At 33.3% G+C, this 15,038-nt stretch overlaps 1 protein-coding gene across 1 annotated transcript in view; it reads left to right on the top strand.

Moving 5' to 3' along the window:
* LOC114892337 (cadherin-12) overlaps positions 1 to 15,038 on the top strand; it is a 990,049-nt gene that overhangs the window by 382,341 nt on the left and 592,670 nt on the right. Inside the window, exon 4 of the mRNA XM_029217108.1 lies at positions 10,610 to 10,710. The gene's annotated coding sequence lies outside the window, so the exon portion shown is untranslated. The remainder of the gene's footprint in view (positions 1 to 10,609; positions 10,711 to 15,038) is intronic.

The raw sequence follows: 15,038 nt of genomic DNA, 5'->3' as shown, positions 1-15,038 counted from the left end.
GTAATGAAATGGGAAGTACACATAAAGATATCTACCCATTTAAGTGCTACACTTGTATCAAGGAAAACCACATACACGGGATTGAGTGGCAGACTGAACTAAACATTTTTTTTCATGAAATCTAATTTTCACTTGAAAGAATAACTGACAAACTACGGTAATTCAGACTGGTTTATTTGGTGAATATTTTATCAGAAGTGGATAAAACAAGCCTGTAAATTCAAGGAAGACAAATGACTGTACTTGGGACCAATGACAAAATATGAGCTTTCAAGCACCTTTGAGAATTGTGAAAACTTGTATCTGCCACGACAAGCTTGACAGCTTCCCAATACATAGTTGTTTTTTTTTTAAATTAGATCAGTAGTGATAGTTACAAAAGTTTTATATTATATAATGAAACATGTCAACATTTAAAAAATGTGTATAACTTGATTACCACTGTTCTTCAAGTGACCAGTGTATGATATTATAAAATCATGAATGGATAAATACCCATTCAAACTATAAGATAATGGACTCAACTTTATTTTTTAGAAGCTCTGAGTTATCAAGTTTTGATAAGAAAGATTAATAGAAGAAAGAAGAATATCCCCAATTATCTGAAAAGGTTATGAAAATACACTTCTATTTTCCTACTTCTATTTGTCTGAGGCTGAATTTTCTTTATCTACTTCAACTACAATAACATATCACAACAAATTGAATGCAGGAGCACATATGAGAAGCCAGCTCTATTCTGTTTAGCCAAACATAAAAAGATTTGCAAAAATGTAAAATAAGGCCATTCTTTACAATTATTGTGTTTTAGAAAATAGAATTGTTTTTCATAAAATATGAGATGTTAGTTAGTGGGTTATTATATTAAATAAGTTGATTTTAAAATTCACATTTTTAAATTTTAAATAATTTCACATTCACATTCACATTGCGCCTAGAACCAAGTTCTGTGTCAGTAAGCTTATGCTGCCTAACAAAATATTTTTGCAACTTTTAATTATTTGCATAGCTATTCAGCCTGGCTCGATGGTTTCATTCATTTGTGGGCTGTTGCCCTCAGCAAAGTAGCCCTATTTAGCTGGGTACCTGGGCCATTTGTCCTCAGTCTTTAGCAAGTCAGCCTGAGTTTCTTGATGGTATTGGCAAGAATCCCCAAACAGCAAAAAAGAACAAATCCCACTGTGTTAGTTCAAGTCTTTGTTACTGTCATTTTCATTAACATCTCACTGAAGAAAGCAAATCATACGAGTGGAGCCAGAGTCATAATGAAAATTAAAGTTTTACACAGAAGGATATGGACACAGGAAGGGGAAGAATCTGTGGCAGGCAATCTTTGCAATCTACTAAGAGTGATACTGATTTTGAAAGTATTCCTACCATCATTCTCTAACGTTGTGGACAGCGTGTTCTTTCTAAAACTGTGACTCGAATCACTTCCCATAGTGTGTTAATTTTTAAAAACAAAAATGAAGTGTTAATTTCTTCTTTTATGTTATTTCTTATGTGTTTAACTAAAAAATCATAATACATAAGAATATCATTTTGGGCTTCCCTGGTGGCGCAGTGGTTGAGAGTCTGCCTGCCGATGCAGGGGACATGGGTTCATGCCCCGGTCCGGGAAGATCCCACATGCCATGGAGCTGCTGGGCCCGTGAGCCCTGGCCGCTGAGCCTGCGCGTCCGGAGCCTGTGCTCCGCAACGGGAGAGGCCACAACAGTGAGAGGCCCGCGTACTGGAAAAAAAAAAAAAAAAAAAAAAGAATATCATTTATTATTTAATATACATTCAAATATAATTTGTTTTATGCACTTCAAAAATACTACATGAACTACTTAGAGAATGGGTGAGAACTCTAACAATTTTTAAAATTTTGCAATTTTTATATTATTTTTATGGAAACTTATGTAGTCTAAAAAACTCAGATTATATTTGCAAGGGATATTTTTATATGTTCTGTATGTGAGCTAAAAGATATTTTAGTAATAGAAATGGCTATTCTGAGATGTGTTTGCTGATGCTAAAACAATGTATTAGTTACTAAATAAGCAGGCTTCATTTTTATTATATAGCTCTAAGTGATGTTATTAATTTTATTGAAAAAATATTTTAGTTAACTCAGAAAATATTTTTAAATAGTCTCCTAAAGTTTTTCTTTTTACTCTTTATATCTATTAAAATTTTTATTCTTTGAAGAAGTAAATTCAGATAAACTGCATTCCATTTGACTTATAAAATTTAATAATTGAAATGTAATAATTATGGTGGAACTCTGTTAGAATTGTTAATATGCAATGTGCCTTTTGTTTCTTTATTGAATCAGTGATTCAATGAAAAGATCATATGTATTGACTATTTAGACTTATGTCTGCAGACTTTAAATAGATTTTAATTCTACATGTTCTTGCTACCTATTAACTCAAATATTCTTAGTTTGAAACAAAGCATATAATTATAAATGTGAAGTATGTTCATGTAGGTACACACATAAATTATATACATAAATTATCTGAGTATAAATTATCTTGTTTGAATTTTGGAACTAAATATAATTAATCACACCTTAGGAAATTTTTCATTAAGCAGTATTCAAAAATTAAAAAGTATAATATACTAGGGATATATGAAGAGAGAGAGAAAACATTCAAAATTAGCTATAAAAAATCCCAGAAAACTTAGATTCACTTGTCATCATTTTTCCAAAATAGTGCCATCAACATATCAAAAAATTCTGAAAAAATTAACAAACTAAAAGGTAAAGAAGGAAAAGTTAAGTAAAATACTGGAGCACTGACAAGATAATGTGAAGATATGTGTTTGCATATCTATATGCTAGGCTAATGTAAGGAAATATTATTTTAAAGCACAGCTTTGCCTTAAGCTCTCATGCCATAGCTATTATTCTAGAACTTTCCATCACAAACAGATTCCTTAAAATAGAAATATGAAAATATTCTATCTGCATCTTCACTGCCCATTTATTCACCTTTCAGAGCAATATAATCTTCTTTCTACCCCTACCCTTCCAGGGACGCCTCTGTGGACAAGTTCACTGTGACCTTCTTATTGGTAAATCTTACCACTTGTGTGGCTTTTTAGATGTTTGATCATTCTTTTTTCTTGTAATTCTGATCTCTCAGTATTCTTCCTAGTACTCTATCCTAGTTTTCTAGAAACTTTTCTGGCAGCCATGCTTGTTCAAGTTCTCCGCATTTGTTCTTCTCAAGCCCCAGTATACTTTGAGTTCGATATTTTCTTCCCTGTGTTTTCACTCCATACGTCATCCCTGGGGGATATTTTTCCCTCATGTAGTTCCAGAAATTATTTAAATTATGATTTCAAAGTCTATATCTCTAGCTTCTAAATTTTCTCAGTGTGGAACTACTAACTAGATAGGAGTAGTAGACAGAGTTAGGTCAATAAAATATTGAATGAGATATTTAAAAACCAGCAAGAACAATGAAGTAATTACCTTTCTAGAAGAACTGCTGTTAATGTAAGACAAAAGCTAGAATGATGGCTGATGTCTATAGGGATGTAGGCTTGGAGGAGGATTATTTTGATGATAGAGTAATATCAAGCATTTTAGTATTTTTATGAAAACAGCTGGAGGGAGGGAAATATTGAAAATGCAATAGACTGTAGATTATAAATGGAGCAAAATCCCTACAAAGGAAAGAAAGAATAGGAGAATATAACACAGCTTCAGAAACTGGCCTTGGGCACAAAGAGGCACATCATTTTCTCAGACAGAAGGGATTAAAATAAGAATGACTGTTTATATAAAGCCTTTACTGTACGCCAAGAGTAGACATGGATTTCTCATCCTCAATATTAGGCATATTTTTATAATGTGATTTTTCCCTCATTTAACTATGCCCCATTTTCCTTCTCAATAATGAATATAATAAATGTATAATCATTTTCAATGATTGTTGCTAAGATTATAAAAAAAGGGAAAACCTACAAATAGTAAATGTATTTATAAACAATGTAAGCCATAATTAAGCAGCTGCTTTGGTAAAGGAAATGTATACTTTATCTTATATTTTTGAGGTAGCTTTGTTATTCACCAAATTATTTTTATGTGCTATAATCCTATTCAAAATAACTTTCTATGAAGATAATATAGCAAAGTACAGATCAACATCAATTTCATTTAAGTATTACTTTAATTAAACACATACTTATTTGTAGAATATGATTCAAAATTGTTTTGGTATTACAAACTTTTAGTAATAGCTAACTCTAATGGTTAACTATCAGTGGTCCTGTAAAAAAACATGCACACATTTCTGAATTGCAACAGAACTTTGAATTCTAATTCAATTGGTTATACTATATAGATCCAGGCTGAGTTATTATAGTAATATTATATGAATATGGTCACCAGTATTTCATTTTAAAACACAACAATGTATCTTTGTCCCTATTGGAATTAGAATTGTGGAAGCTAGCTGTTTCTATACATAGTAAAGATTGGAAAACACTGGTCAAAGGAATACTTTTCTTGGAAAGTCTATGGAAATTTCACAGTGTTGATGTGTGTCTACCATGGGGATGAAGAAAGACATTTTGACTTAAAGACAACTAAGGTTTAAAAACACACAGTACGTTTATCTGCATATTCTGTTGTCACTTGTTAACTGAATAAGTTGAATGCCTATAGAGAAGACAACCAAAACATTTCAACTGAGAAAACATTGGAATACAGTATTCAATCATCATCCAATTAATCTAACCCAGCTGTTGCCTCAACAGCTAGATTGATGAGGTGTTTTCCTGAAGTCTTCATGAAAATTCACATAAACCTATCCTCTTAAAGTCATGATTTTCCCAGGAAGCTATATAAGAACCACGGCTATTGTATTAAGGATAACATAAATTGAAGCTGTTTTGTCTGGATTTCTAAAATATATCAATAAAAATGTTAAGTCAAAAATATGTAAGTTAAAAAATAAGCACACTTCAATAATATAAGTAAATAAATCACATTGATTTGAACACTACAACTTATATACTTTTTGTCATCTGGGGGAAGTAACACTTAAAATTAGTGACATAGATGAATCTTTTGAGCTTAAATTATGCCACTATATCCTTATAGTTTAAAATCACCTGAGGAAGTTTACCTAGGTGATCTGCAGATCTCATGGATGGTCAGAAAGGTGAAGGTGTGAAGCGTATCTCTAACCATTTGCTAATCATATGAGTTGAGCAAATAACTTAAATGAACCTCAGTTTATCATCTATAAAATTGAGATAATTCCCACCTTGTTGATGCATTATGATAATTACCAGTAATACATAGTCACTGGAATATGGATTGTCAAATGTTAAAATCTATTAATAAAGAAAAGTTTATACTATAAAATATATTTCATTTATTTTTTTGTTATTGTTTTATGTTTTTTGGCCACGAGGCACGTGGGATCTTTGCTCCCTGACCAGGGATCAAGCCCGCCCCCTTTGCATTAGAAGGTGAAATCATAACCACTGGACCACCAAGGAAGTCCTATATTTTAGTTATTGTAAACTGATTTTTATAAATGAAATTCAGTATTTTATTTTCTCCTTTTTTATCTTCTTTTCTATTACATAGCTTACTTTTACTTTTCTGACCAATTTATTTCCAGATACTTCTTCAAAATCGGAGGCATCAACATTCCCCTTTTATAGAGTACCTTTATCTTGCTCTTTAGATTCCATTTTTCCTATGTTATATTCACTTTTCTTTCTGTTTCTTATCTCTTCTATTTTTCTCATAACTTTGGCCAACTGGAAAGGCAGGTTGGTGTGGCATATTCAAAGTCTGGCACCTGTTATGCTACTTCTTCCCTCATCCTTCCTTTGGGCAGCTGCTATCTCTCCTCTCTCAGAATTTTATTGCATGATATCTAACATGTACCATCTCTTCTATTTCCCAACTGTATTTTTAAAACTCATCATCTTTAAATCTAGCATTAAACCCCTTCATTGGAAAGATATACACTCTTTCATATCCTGCCATATTTTACTAGTCATATTCCAAATGAAATTTCAGTTTTACTCAACTATTGAGCAAAATTTTAACAATAGTAGCAATAATCATATTATCATCATTTTCATAAAATTATAATCATAGTATACATCTTTGCCATACTTACTATGTATCAGTCACTAATCTAAGCATTTAGCTTTCATTTGTGAAAGAACACTGATTGACCCAGACATCCGTCCCCAGAACTACCACATTTCAGCCTCAAAACCTTTAATAACACTATGCTCTAGGCGACCACTACCAATGGCTCAGCAATAGTATGCAGGCTTTGGGCTCCCCTCTCCTCTAAAAATTTAAGCCTGTTTGCTCTATTTCAATGGTTCATCACAATATTGAGCTTTCATTAATTTTATATAAGAAATATCAGGTAGAAACAATAGATTCATCTTCAATTATAGAAAAAAAAGGGAATCCAAACGAAAATTAAAGCAGAAGAGGTTTGTATTTGGCAGTTAACATGGATTTTGTGATGAGAGAGAAAAGAGTCATGACTCTCATATTGTCCCTTAGTATTTAAAAATCACTATGCCATGATATACTAAACCAAACAATAAGTCTCACCCTTAGCTTTGAAAACAGATTCATTTTCAATCCATTTTCTACTGGGGAAGTAAGAAACATAAATAAATAAAACATGGGGTATAGTTCTCTTTTTTGTTTTGTTTTTAATTTACAGACACTCTTTTGATATCCACCTAGAGCCTAGGAGCAAGCTGTGTTACAATTGTGTGCCTCAAAGAAGCAAACTAACAAACAGAAGAAGCCATATGTAAGAGGTTTTTCTAAGAGGAGGAGAAAAACACAATTTTCTAAAAGTCAAAGAGTCTTAGCTGCTGTGGAAGGCTTTAATACAGAGAACAGAGGTCCAAGACTGTACTTTCTTATTCTTTGAAAACTTACATAAGAGACTTTACTCTGCTTTTTCTTGCACAAAAGATGCCTTGAAATATTTGTAGGTAATCCCTAGAGATGTATTTTGGATACTGTATGTGTAAGTAGTTTTTTGGAACTTTAAGTTAGTGTGTTAATATAAATAACCTAGCCTATAGTATATGGTTTAATACTTTTAGTGATAGGTAATTCAGTATGGCATAGTATGGAATACCGATAATAGACATTGAGAGAAATTATTAATTTCTGAAAAAATTACTACATTACTAATTATTAATTACTGAAAATTAATTACTAATTATTAATTACTGGAAAAGTTTTATTACATTACTAATTATTAATTACTGAAAATTAATTACTAATTATTAATTACTGGAAAAGTTTTATTACATTACTAATTATTAATTACTGAAAATTAATTACTAATTATTAATTACTGGAAAAGCTTTACTACATTATTTAATGGATACAAGATCTATTACCATTTTGGGGGGAAAATAAAGTAAAAGTAGAAGAATAATTTTACTACTGCAATTGGTCATCATTTTAGGGACTTTCTAGAGTGAGGTAGAATCTGCTTCTTCTAGATATTTTGATTTAAATGATGTTGGGTTTAATTTAGCAGTATGGACTACAGTACAAAAACATGCACAATAATTTATATGCAAATAATACATTTATATATAATATGGGTATATAATATGCATTTTCATATATGATATATAATACATAATTATAAGTAATCAATCCATATTGTATGTAATATATAGGATTTGTGTATATATAATATATGCATAATATACAATTCGAATCTTATAATGCTCATTGGTAGTCAGTTGAAGTTTCCAACTACTTCTGTTAATTCAGGTCATAAGGTTGACAGATATTTTGAAGCATGTCTTAAAAATGATTTTGACAGCTAGAAACTTGCACATTGGATAGTTTGCCTGCTCTGAGATCAATTATTTTGAAAGTAAACAAGGGGAGGAGGACATTTATTAAGCATCCTTCTATGCTAGACTAGCCCTTATTGTAGTGGTGGAGACATTGATTTCAGTAAAAAATGCCACCCCCAAAATAAAAATTATCTCTGAAACTCTAAGCAATCTGTGGTTTCTTACCTTTAAGGATTTAGCTTGTTTAATCCTTAACTTTTATATACAGATATAAAAGTTGAAATCACACCACTCTGCTATGGATTTTTCTTACCTGTGCTCACTTATTAAAGAACACAGTGTTCTACCTAGTCCACATGACTGTCAATACCATTAGCTAATGAGGTTTTACATTTAAAAATGTATGAAAACACAAAATAAACATTGAAATAGGTAGATTTTGAGGATGCGATGGAGGACAAAAAATTATGATGTGGCATCCCCAAACTCACAATCTGGTGGAGAGACAGAGAAGGACAGGCAATTTCCATACGGTATGGTAAGTGGTAGGTAGATATATGAAGCCTGTCCTACATGACAAAGTGATTGAATGAGGGTTCTAATTTTAACAGAGAAAAGAAAAGGTTTACCAAAGAAAAGACAAGTAATTGTGTTGGTATGTTAAGTGGAAGAAGAGAAAGTATGAGAATTATAAATAGAGGGAACAATAGGAGCAAAGGTTTTGTAGAACAAAGCAAACCAGTGGATTCGGTACTGTTAAAGTGTAGTGTGCACATAGTTTGAGAGGAGGTGTAGGTGACTAGTGAAGGATGATGCAGACAGGTAAGCATAGAAAAGATCTTGACAGGCTCAGGCAGAGGACCATGAGGAAAGATTAAAAGGATTTTTAATAGGTAGTATTATAATCAGTTCGGTATTTAGAAAAGTCATTCTCACTGCATAGTGCAGAAATAATTAGAAAGCTTGAGTCGGGGGATATTTTGGTAATACAAACAGGGTATGTTAATAGTATTAATTAAGATAATGATAGTTAGATGGTCAAAAGTAAGTGGATTCTAAACTATTCAGACCACTGATGATAGAATTTGGTGATTCCTTGGCTATGGGCTGATATGGGAGAACGAGAGATAAAGGGGGCCATAATGGTGGTTTAGGAAATAGGATGAATTGTAATGGTGCCTCTCACTAAGAGGAGATGTTCTGAAGAGACAGGACAGATAATTAATTCAAATTGTAAGTTTTGAGTTTGAGATGCCAATGGCTCATTCAAGGAAAAAGAGCAAGAGAATGTTGAATATATGTGCATTGATGTGAAAATCTGCTGAGAGATCAAGGCCAGATTTTTTTTTTTTTTCCCTAGAGGAAGTCCCTAAAACAGGAATAGAATTGAAGCCAAAGTTTCTAATTTCCTGATTACTTAGGATTAGGTAAATGACCATAACCAGGTATGAATCAAATAATAGCATTTAATCTGATTTATATTCTTTCATATTTGCTGCTTTCCTTCCCAGTATGAGTTTGTGTAAGTTTGTTGCTGTATTTTCCCAAGGCTGTGCTCACATGCTTGTTATAAGTTCATTATAGGTATATATTCTTTCAACTCTATTGCATATTGCTCCCTTTAAATATACTGTTCAAAAAGCTATTTGTTGAATAATAAATACACAATAAACAGGTATGACTTTTCTCAGTGTCACCACACAGTTTCTACTATCAGTCTCTCTAACCTTGTTCTGAATATCTTCTAAATATGCTCATTGGATCATTGTTTTTGCACAAAGTTGACTTTTTAAATCTCATTACCTTTTAATGGAAATAATATCTTTTGGGGGGGGGGGAACTCAGCTTTCAACAAATCCCGATTCACATTATAAAACCTTTCAATATATTCTCTGCAAACTGTAGCTCAGAAAATTACAATTAATCAATTTACCTTTCGTATCACATAGGCAGCATTTTGATGCCGGTAACTGCAGATTAGGGTAGTGGGAAGATTAAGGAACCGAGGGGACCTTTTGTTGAGTGATGACTCTTACTAGTGCCCTTCAGCTGGCTATTAAATGGACAACATTACCTCCTAAAGGTTTACTTTCTAACCAAAATAATAGAAAAACAAACTCTTGACTTTCCATCCTAATAAGGCTATTGTAAAGATTAAAATAAAATACAATTATATTTATGAAAGCACTTGTATTCTACAAATATAATTAAATATAAAAAAGTGCTATTACAGTGTTGGTTTCGCTTTTGTTTTTGTGAATTTATGATTCGTTAGTTTGATTTGTTTAATGAAGTTGGAAGCCTTTCTCACTATTAAATTACATTGACTGTAACTAAATTTATTTTGAAAACATTTTATTTCCCACTCTGCCTACCATTTTCTCTATCTCAGGCAACTTGATCAGGATTTGAGCTATTTTTTTTTCCATTGAGTTTCTTTTATTGACCTGATAGAATTTTTATTTTTATTTTATTTATTTTTTTTTTTACGGTACGCTGGTCTCTCACTGCTGTGGCCTCTCCCGTTCCGGACTGGGGCACGAACCCGTGCCCCCTGCATCGGCAGGCGGACTCTCAACCACTGCGCCACCAGGGAAGCCCCTGGACTGATAGACTTTTGATTGGAGACCAGTCCTTTGCTTCTCCGTTGTAATATGTGAGAGCTTTTGAGATTTCAGAAAGACGTGCCAACGAAATATTTTCAGAAGGCTGAATTAATATTGTAAAGATTCTGAAGAGTTTTGCTTACTTGTAAAAGCATTTCTTTAAATATACATTTTTTCAGTATTGATTCCTAGTGCCATAGAATCAAGTTACTGAGGAGGTAAAACAATGAAGCTAGTAAGTTATATAAGCTAACCTTAGAAAATAAATTGCTACTAGCTTGTAAGCAAAATAGTTATATGTTTTTGACTCATAAAATGATGCAAGTTATTTAACTTTAAAATATTCTTCATAGATAAACACTCATTATCACATTTAATAGTTTGTAATATCTTATAATTGTTAGAATGCCGTGCTGGTTATTGAAAATGCACGGAGCACACATAGAAATACCGGCATGCCTCTGATTGCAAAGCTGTTTTCTCAGACACAAACTTCCTTTGTAATTATTCTTTCCGTGCTCATTTCTACAGGTACTGCACTGTACAATACATCATGTTAAAGGTCTAGTCATTACCTTGATGCATGAGCTTCATTTTACTGGTTAGAAAGGCATGGCTGTTATAGCAATTTTAATCAAATACATAATTTAAGCAAGTATGTAAGAACATTTTTTTCTACACATTAATGTCCTTCCACGATGTTGCTTCTGTGTAGTTTAGCTAATAAAACAATCAGAAATGAACAAAAACATGGCAGACTGCTTGATTAGAAGGATAAAATTAATTGGGAAGTACAGTCAAGTTTATATTTTTATATCACTAAAATGAATATGGAACATATCAAAGGTACAGAGATTGTAGAGTGAACTAAAAAGAGAATCAAGGACTTTTATCCTATTCCAAATACTACCTTAATCTGGGTAGGTGAGCTTTGTATGCCACCAGTCTGAATTTCCTCAGGTCAAAATGAGGAATTAGATTCCCAGATTTCAAAAGCCATTCAGTTAAAAAAATCATGTTATGTGTATACATATATATGTATATATACACACATATATACTTTATGTACATGAATATATATTTTATAGCCTTTTATATAAAATACAGAAAATTATAAGACATATATTATTTCTAAGGCTAATGGCACACCTAGGTACCCCTCTGACATCAGTAAGATTAAGAACAATTGTAGGTACCTACGTCTCAATCATGATATCTAACCACGGCAACATATTTTCTAGTTCCTTTACTTATTTTGCACTAGCAATGAAAATCTAATGATGCAGATTATAGCAAGCTCATAGAATTACTAAACTCTTGATGTAAATGGTGAATTACCATCCTGTTTCTTGGTCTTCACGTGGCCGTGTGGACAGTAAATCTATTAAGGTAGTGTCATTTACGGTTGAGGTTACTCTGCAATCTTTTATTGGTGATATCGTTGTTCTAGTCATATATACTATGGTTTGTACCTTGGTCACATGCCTGTTGGAGCTCTTATAGGGATTGTGGTTGCCTAAAAATTCTTTGTGTAGAACACACTGGAATGACTACAAACTGAATGAATTCCTTGATTATCTGTTCAGTCCATTATTACATGGTGAACTGATCAAAGAAAGAAGTGAAGTGTCTTTCTAGGGATTGCATTGAATAATTAATTCTCTGGAAAGGACTCCTTGGTTCCAAAAGCTAGCTTTATTACCTAAGAATTGTGTGACCATGGTGGTGTTCTTTAAACTGTCAAGGCTTCATGTGCCCACATGTGAAGTGAATATCCCATGTGTCAGCTTTCTAGCATTGCCATAATGAATCACCATAAACCAGTGGCTTAAAAGCATACACTCACAGCGCTAGAGGCCATAAGTCTGAAGTCTAGGTGTCAGCAAGGTTGTTTCCTTCTGGAGAGTCTTGTGAGCAGACCTGTTCCATGGCTGTCTTGCCTTTGGCAGTGGATCCATTGCTCTCAGCATCTTTGTAGTCATTCCTTCTTTATTTGAAGGTTAGCACGTGTTTTCAGCCTAGTAACTGTCTCAGTCCATTTCCTCACTGTAGAATCCTAGACTGACAACCTGCCTTCATTCTATTCCATCTCTTTCCCTTTCAGTCAAAGTTGGTGGTTTTTCTGCTGTATAGCATTCTCAAAAATTTGGGGTCTCCTTTGTATGTTGAGAGGAACTATATCATGAGAAAGGGGACTGTTCAAAATCCTTCCTAAATAACCCTGTTTGTATTCCTGGCTTCTACTAAGATGGTTGATTGGATCCATGAATCACACACCCAATCTCTTCAAAAAAGGTTACCGAGCCACACCATTTACCCTATCTCCAGAGCATCCTTTACAACAGTGATTTCCTAATTTTAGCATCCTTTGCAATCTGGATAGGCTAAGTATCTTCCAAATCAAATGCTGGTTCCTTCTCGCTAGCACTTCCTTCCTCAATTTATGTCTTTCCTTTCACATTTTATCAATACTATAAGCAGTAAGAGAAACAAGGCTTCATCTTCAGCACTTTCCTTAGAAATCTCTCAGATTAATATCCAATCTCACCACTTATATCCGACCACAGAACACTCAACAGTAGAAAATAATTCTGCTCAATTTTCTGAAACTTTATAACAAGGATCACCTTTCCTCCAATTTACAATATCATGTTCCTCATTTCATTTCGTTACTCGCCAGAAGCAACTTTAATGGTCATATTTCTACCAACATCCATTTATGACAATCTGTGTTCTCTAAGATGATAGAAACTTTCTCAACAGTGCTCTTCACTTCCTTCTGAGTTCTCACCAGACTAGTCTTTAACATCCATGTTTCTACCAACCGTTTTTTCAAGACAAATCATGGCTTTTTTAATGGTGTGTCTCCAAATTCCACCGGCCTCCATCTATTACCCAAAAGCAGTGCCACTTCTGCATTTTTAAATGTTTTAGGTATTGATTACAGCAGCATCCTACTTTCTGGTAGCAAAATCCATTGATATATTAGTTTCCTAGGGCTTCCATAACAAATTGCCACAAATTCAATGCCTTAAAACAACAGAAATTTGTTTTCTCGATGTCCTTGAAGTCAGAAGTTGAAAATCAAAGAATGTGAAAAGGAATGAATACATGTGTATGTATAACTGAGTCACTTTGTGTACCCCTGAATCTAACACAACACTGTTAATTACCTATACCCCAATATAAAATAAAAAGTTAAAAAAAAAGAAAATCAATTATTTGCAGGATTGGCAACATTGGTTCTTTCTGGAGGCTCTGAGGTAGAATCTGTTCCATGCTTCTCCCTAGCTTCTGCTGGCTGAGGCAACCCTGACATTCCTTGGCTTATAGACCCACTGTTCTAATATCACCCTCCATCTTCACATGTTCGTTTTTGTGTCTCTACCGGCCTTCCCCTCTGTGTGTCTCTAGCATCTTCTAATCTTCTGTCTCTTATGAGAAAACTCTCACTGGATATAGGGTCTATCCCAATCTAGGATGATCTCAACTTAAGATCCTTATTTTAATTAGATCTCAAAGACACTTTTTCCAAATAAGGTCACCCTCACATATTCTGGGAGATAAGAGTTGGACACAAATTTTAGGGATTCAACCCACTACACACTATTATTACTTACTTTATGTGATAGTTTGAAAATTGATTGAAATATTATAGTATTTGGCATACAATATAACTCAATAAATGGTGTCTGTAATTAGTGTTTATTACTGGTTTCATTTAGTACTATCATAGCCTTATAGCTATCAAAAAAAATGTAATAAAAATATTATGAAACCACTACAAAATATAATTCACTTGTGTTATGCAGTAACAAAATGCATGCTGCAAAACATAAATGCTCAATTTAGAGAGAAAAGATAATTAGTGAAAGATGACTTTTTTATGGTGAGTGAAAATGCTTATAGAAATAAAAAGTAAGTTCCATAAGCTTTAGTGAATTGGGGAAAAATGTTACTGTGGTGGGGAGCTCTGAGTTTTAGATCTTAGGTGGCAAGTACAGATGTGATTATAAGTTTCAAATTATAGCTGTGCTATTGAGTAGATTTCATGCACAGGAGAAAAGTTCCAGTGGTGTCCAGAAAAATGAGAAAAGGATAAAACAGTTGTCTGACATTCTGTCTACTTAGTAGCTTACTTGCCAGATCTCTTAGTTATGATTAGGCTTGACTAGAAATAACGAGGATTACAGATAACAGTAGCTTTAGCAAATAGAGCTTTATTTTTTTTCATGGAGGAATTGAGATGTACAGAAATTTAGTGTAGTATGGTCCTTTGGTCCACAAAGCACACAATTCATTACTTTTATCTTGTCCCACCTTATACAGCCTCCATCCCCAAGGTCAGCTCACTCCCCTGTTGGCCAACCCACCACAGCCATCTCATTTGCATTCCAGTCATCAAGAGGGAACAGGTCAAAGAAGAAAGGACAAAAGTGGCATGCTAACTGTCATTTAGAGAATGTTCCTGGAAGCTGAATATACCTCTACTTACTTCCCAATGGTCAGAACGTTTTTGCACAGCTATTGCCGACTTAAAAAAAAAAAAAAAAAAAAAAAAGCACAACATGAGAGTTGTGAGTTAAGTTTTATCTGGGGCAAAATGAG

Source organism: Monodon monoceros, unplaced genomic scaffold (genome assembly GCF_005190385.1).
Source record: "Monodon monoceros isolate NGI ecotype Baffin Bay Population unplaced genomic scaffold, NGI_Narwhal_1 Super_Scaffold_12, whole genome shotgun sequence".
Taxonomy (NCBI): domain Eukaryota; kingdom Metazoa; phylum Chordata; class Mammalia; order Artiodactyla; family Monodontidae; genus Monodon; species Monodon monoceros.
The sequence above is the reverse complement of the archived record's forward strand: the minus strand, read 5'-3'. Positions and strand labels throughout refer to the sequence as shown.